Source organism: Calonectris borealis, unplaced genomic scaffold (assembly GCF_964195595.1).
Source record: "Calonectris borealis unplaced genomic scaffold, bCalBor7.hap1.2 HAP1_SCAFFOLD_35, whole genome shotgun sequence".
In the NCBI taxonomy this organism is placed as follows: Eukaryota; Metazoa; Chordata; class Aves; order Procellariiformes; family Procellariidae; genus Calonectris; species Calonectris borealis.
In genome coordinates, this window is record NW_027441451.1 from 361,166 (window position 1) to 367,795 (window position 6,630).

A 6,630-nucleotide genomic window follows, 5' to 3' on the forward strand; every position below is an offset into this window, starting at 1 on the left:
CAAGATCAGGGTGTGACTCTGCAGCTGAAATTCCCATCCCCAGGCAGTCTGGCAGCAAGAACAAGATAACGTTAAAACAGGCACAGGGAGAAAGAAGGAAAAAGACAGTGAGGGTCTGGCTGAGCGAGGCAAGGGCCGAGGCAGCCGGGCACTCAGGACAGCGTTCCCCTCACCCAGCTGTGCAGCCACCTCCCAGACAGTGATAATGCAGGACAGTTGCTCTCAGCCCCATTGCTGGTCAGTGGGAACTGGGGACGTGGCAGGAGGGATGCCCTTGGCCTCTTCTGCTGGTCTGCTGGACAGAGAGGTGACTCCCAGCCTAGACCCCATGGCCGGGAGGGCCGAGGGCTGTGCTGGGTGGGGGACATGAAGGGGGTTGCTGAGGGAAGGCATCTGCACTGCAGGGGTGGCCGGGAGGTGCCCACATCTCCCCTGCAACAGGGCTTCCATTAGCAGGTCCTTCCTTTGCTGCCCATCTCTCCTGCCTGGAGCTGTCCCTGCCAGGAGCTCTTGCTCTGGCCCCACGGCTCTTCCCTGCCAGTGCTCACAGACCCCATCTCAGCCCCTGGGTGCCCAGCGCTGCCCTGCAGCCTCTCCGTGTGCGCAGGGGGTAAAGAGCAGGTCCCACAAATGCTGATGAGACTGGAAAGGGGATGCTGGTGCTATCTGTAGCCCCCAGAGCTAGAAACTGAACACACAGATGCAGGAAAGCTCCTTATCCAAACAGTCATCCCTCCTTTGACCTTCCAATTGAAAAGTGCCCTTGGAAATGTCCCACTGCCCACCCAGCCAACCAAGAGGAGAAACCTCCAAAGACAGACACCTTCCCTTTCAGGGAACTCCATCTTGAAAAGTCCCCTCAGAAATGCCCAGGGCTGAGCTGGAGCTGTGAGCAGGGCTGACCCAGGCAGCAGCCTCTCGACAGCAGAAGGACCCTGCCCTGCTGGGGCTCGCTCCTTCCACCCACAGCTTCTCCCCACAGCGCCGTGGGGAGCTCCCCGGGCAGGCTGAGTGCTGACCCTGGCAGGCGGCAGAGTCCCTGCCCCAGCACACAGCCCCTGGGGTGCAGGGACCCTGCTCGCAAGGACAGCCCTGGGCACCCCTGCCTGCACACCCCTGCAGTCCCCCCCAGCAGAAGGCAGCCCTCATGCCCTCTCCCTCTGACCGTGCAGCAGGGAAGCCCTGCTCTGCACCATGTCCTCCTCCTCCACACCAGAGAAGGTGGGAGAGACCTCCGCAAATGTCCCACAGGCTGTGGCATGTGCCAGCTTTTGGAGATCTCTCCCGGAACTGCAGCTTCTTTGCCCTGCACCCGGAGACTTACCGTGTCAAGGGCTGTGAAGGTTTCTCCTCCCGTTCATTCTCAGCATCCTCCCAGCCCAGACTGCCTCTAACCTCTCTCTGCCTCGCTCCTCTCCCCTCGGTGCCTGCAGGCAGTGCCCCCATCCCTGCTGCGCTTTGCAGAGGAGCTGCTCCTGGGCAGAGCTGTCTCTCTGCAGCGCTGCCCGCTTGCCATGAGCTCCCTCCATCCCAGGAGCCCAGCCCAGCTCAGCAGCAGAGGACCAGCCCAAGGCACCACTTGCTCTGCCCCCTCGGGGCTCCCTCCACGTGTCCCTGCGCCTCCAGGGAACCTGCTGGGAAAGAGACTCATGGAATAACTGGTGGTCCCTCTCTCACCTCTGCAGAGACGCTTCTTTCCAGCACTGTAATTTGTCCTGTCAGACAGAGCTGGGCATGAGAATCGCCTTTTCTCTACTTCTGCCATGAGAAGGAAACCTGGACAGGGACAGATCTCCTTCACCCCTGCTGAGGGAAGGGAGTCAGCTGAGCCAATCAAGGCATCTGGTCCAGGGTCTGTAGTCCTGGGGCTGGCAGGGGACTCAGCTCTCACCTCTGGCTGCCACAGCCCCACAGGATGTGGGATTCCTCTGGCCTCAGGGCAGGTGGGCACAAAAGAGGCCCCTGCTGCCTGGGAGCTGCTTGTCTCAGCTCCCCTGGTCATTCCTGGAGATGGAGGCCAGGAGTGAGCTGCTGAGACTCAACCACCTGGTGACATCTGAGGTGTCAGAGGTGGTCCAAGGTAGGTGCAGGTAACTGCAAGCTCTCATGGAGCAGTTCTTAGAGATGGGGAAACGTCTGGAGGCCCCGTCTTTGAGCTTAGTGGGGAATTCCTTTGGCCAACAGCAGATGCCCACATTTAGGACAACTGAACTTTTCCCTCCTCCTTATGTCCAGGGCAGCCTCTTGAGGTAGTCACGGGACCAGATGTAGTCATTGCCGTAGCCATCAGCCATCTTCTCCATCAGCTGTGTATACTAGATCGCCAGTGACTGCAATGGCAGATGTCTCATGGACATCCCCACATTGCCTGACCTAATTCAGGGCAGCTACTCAAGGGCCAGACACAGGCCTGTGGTGCCACAAGAGGTGCCAGGGCTCTCCAGCACAAGTGCATGTGGCTGGCAGGGACAGCACAGGCCCTACGGGAAAGGCATCCGCGTCCAGAGTGGGTGCGAGACAGACACTCCCCATGGCATGTCTGATTGAATCGGGGTCTGCTGGCCAGTGCCTGAATCCCACCACTGCAATGAGGCAGGCTCTGACCCATCTCCATCCAGTCGATGCAGGGCAGGTCATGACCAGGAAGCCCATCACACCGGCATCTCCACTCATTTGCCCACTCCCAAACTCTGCCGGTTCTTCTTAAAGCCGTCCTTTAGTCACCCACTTGATGATACAACCAAGGAACCCTCCAAGGATTTTCACAGTGTTCCTGGATCACAGCATGTCCACACCCAAAGACATTTTCAGCAGCTTCTGTCCTTCCTGGAGATCAGCTTCACCTCCAGCACAGGCCCTCCCGGGGCTGCAGAGACACCACAGGCAGCAAAGCCCTCTCCTGCCGGGGCTGCAGAGCCCAGCCCGGCTTTCCTCTGGCCTTGGGGACAGAAGCCTTTCCTCCTTCTCTGCCTTCCCATTGCCATCTGCCGTCCCTTCCAGCAGGTCTCTGGTCTCAAGCAAAGCATTTGCACACGTTGGGTCTCGGGCACTTGGTACCGGCTTTGCCTGTGACAAGTGTGAGCTTGGCCCCAGGGCTACAGCTGAGGTGCTGCAGCCCAAACGTGCATCCATGCCCTCAGCCTGGGCACAGACCGGAGGAGCTGGAGTCCTACGTGCCACGAGAGGCTTTTGACATTGATGGACTCGATGGCGAGGGGTGGTGGGACAGCTCCCCGGGGTGCTGCCATGGTGCAGAGGGGCTTTTCAGGAGAGGCAGGCCGGGAAGATGGGGAGGGGGATGCCCTCCATCTGAGGCAGCTTGTCGTCTGTGTGGAGCTCCTCTATGGGACATGCAACAGGTTGGGTGAGCCCTTGTGGGTGAGGGTCAGAGGAGAGGCCTGTCAGTGGGACATCCTGGTGGGAGACCAAGCACCTGCAATCAGGGTAAGGAAGGGGACTAAGCCTTATCTAAGCAAGCCAGGGAAGTCTCCAGATCCACGACCCCAGGTCTGACTGGGGACTTGAATGACCCTGGCCCTCACTGGAAGGGGAGCTCCACAGGATGCGTACTGTCCAGCAGGTTTCTGGGTGTCTTGGGACAACTTCTTTGCCCAGGTGCAAGGTAGGCCAACACAGGTGCTGCTCACCTGAATCCAGTCCTTGCAAAAGAGGGAGGGCTGATCAGGGATGTGAAAACGAGTGTGAGCCTGGGCTGCAGTGACCATGAAATGGTGGGGTCTCGGCTCCCCAGGGGAGTGAGGAAGGACTGCAGCAGAGGACAGATGCTGGGTCTCTAGACGAGAAGGTTTTAGCCTCTTGAGGGGACTTTTGGTGGGAATCCCATAGGCAGCAGCACTCAAGAGCAGCAGAGCTCAGGACAGCTGGTCTTTCAGGACACCACCTTCAAGCACAAGAACTGTCCACACCAACACACAGGCAAACAATCAGATACCTCAGGATGGAAAATTGGCTAAAATGGGACCTCATCAAGAAGCACCACGGAAAAAAGAAAGCATCCCAGAGGTGGATGCAGGGACTCAAGGAGGAATTTAGAAATAGGGATGGCTTTAGGGAAGCTAAAGCTTCCCAAGTGTCGACACTTGCGAGGGGTTCAAGGGCACCAAGAGGAGCTGCCGCTGCTTCAGGAACAGCTAAAGAAGAAACCAAGAGAATGAGTGGCCAAGTGTAGACGGATCTGAGATTCTTTATGTCCTTCTTGCCTTAGTCTCCTCCCGCAAGGTCTCCCAGGCCTTTGTGCCTTGGTCCTGGAGGAGAACAACCATGGGTGAATTTGGATTAAGTCAGGAGTTACTTGAGCAAACTCAATCCTTATTGGTCTATGGGACTGGAGGGGCGGCATCCAAGGGAGCTGCGAGGGCAGGCCGATGGCACAGTGAGGCCACTCTCCATCGTCTTTGAAAGGACCTGGAGACTGGGGGAACTCCCTGGCAACTGGCAGCACCCAAATGCTGCATGCACTTTCTGGAAAAGGCCCAAAGGGTGAGCAGGCCAACTAAAGGCTGTCCCCGGAGCACGTGCACTTGGGTTCCATTTCTGGGTGTCTGGAAGAGAAGGTGGCTGGATTTACCCAGGGTAGATGGTGCCTGGCCGGCCTCTTTGCTTTCTCTGATGAAAGGACAGGATTGCTGGACGCGAGGAGAGAAGTGGTTGTCTTTTACCTGGAAGTCAGCAAGTATTTCAGCATCATTCCCCACAATATTCTTGCATCCAAATTAGGTCATTATGGTCTACATGGGTGAATAAGTAGATGGGTGAAAAACTTGTTGGTCGTTCAGGCTTGGATGGCTGTGGTCAATGCGTACCACTCTGCCTGGAGGTCTCCAGCTAGCAGGGTCCTGCAGGGGTCTGTCCTGCAATCTGCCCTCTTTAATGCATCTTTAATGATCCAGACAAGGTGAGAGGGTGCTTTTCCATAACATTTGTAGATGACAGCACTGTGAGGAGAGCAGACACTACAGTGGTGGGCAGGGCTGCCATCCCAAGGGACATAGGCAGGCTGGAGGGATGGGCTAGTAGGAACCTCATGGTATGCAATCAGGACAAATCCAAACTCCTGCTCTCCCGATCCAATATCGGGGGAGGTTTCGATGTGATCCCATGAGCGAGATTAAGACACAAACGAGATCAAATGCCGTCTATCTTAAACAACTTCTATTATCAAAAGTAAAAGTCAGTAGTGATACTGTATGTCCTAAACAAATTCTATTATCAAAAGTAAAAGTTAGTAGCGATAGGATGGATTAGAATAAAGATAGAAATCAAGCAAGCATTCAGGATAGCGTTGCAAGGATAGTCACCACCATGGATCCACGACGTCTGAGAGTCCAAGTCTTAGTGCTTCGGTAGTGAGCGGTCGCTCCAGGGGCCGTGGTGGGCGATCTCTCTGGGGTCGGCAGTGGTTGATCGACATGGGGGTCGTCTTGTCAGTCCCCTTTATTCCTGTTTGGGGGCTGCAGTTTCCCTGGCAACGGTACGTTGCCACATTCCTAGAGTCTTGCTCAGAGCGCATCCCCTGCAAACCGGAGGCCTCAGTGGCCTTGCAGCTGCTCCTATCTTTGAGGCAGATGTTTTATAGTTCTTAGGTAAGCAGACAAATGTTTTATAGTTCAGTTTCTCCCACTTTGCAGCGGCTCTTCTTAGATAAGCAATCCTTGAGACAAATGCCAGGACTCTCTGACAAATGTTTTGGTTCCTTACACCTGCTCTTGAGGTGGACTAAGCCCCTGCAAGGACAGAGGCCCTGAGGCTGCCTAGATATAGGAAGCAGGAAAGGCTCTGTGGTCCTTGGGTAACAGTGGGCAAAACATGAGCCATTCCACAAAGGCAGCTAAGAACATCCTGGGCTGTATGAGCAGGAGCACAGCCAGTGGCAGTGATTCTCTTCCTCTGCTCAGCACATGGTAGACCACATCCAGAACACTTGACCAGGTTTTGGTGCCCCACAATGCCAGAGAGACATTGGCCAAGTGGAGCCAGTTCAGTGGAGGGCCAGCAAGATGGTCAGGGCTAGAGCACTTGCCCTGTTAGGAGGGGCTGAGGGAGCTGGGCTTGTTCCGACTGGAGAATGGAGGGCTTTTGGGGGAGGGGGTAACAGCCTTGCACTGCCTACAGTGCACTTTCCAAGAAGACACTGTAGTGCAAGACACAAGGACAAAAGGCAATGGGCCTCCTTGTTCCTGGAGAAGGAGAGAGGGTCAGGCTTGATATAGGAAGAAACTTTGGACGCATGAGGACAGTCAGACATGGGAAGACATTTTCCAGAGAGTGTGCGCTGCCTCCATCCCTGGAAGTTTCAAAGACCCACAGGGATAAAGCCCTGAGCAATCTGGTGTGACCTTGCTTTGAGTAGAATGTTGGTCTATAGACATCTTGCAAGGTCACTTCCAGCCTGAATGAAGCGTTCATGCCTTCCCCTTCATGTCGTCAGCATTAGGGAAAGCACTCGAGTTCCCTCTGAGTGTGGAGATAATTCACACTGGGTGCAGGGCTGCATCACAGGAACCCCACACAGCCCTGATGACATCCTTTTCCTCACCTTTCATTCCCTGCTTCCCTTTTCCCCACTCTACAGTTCTTCACTATTATCACCCTCACACCCTCCCAAAACAA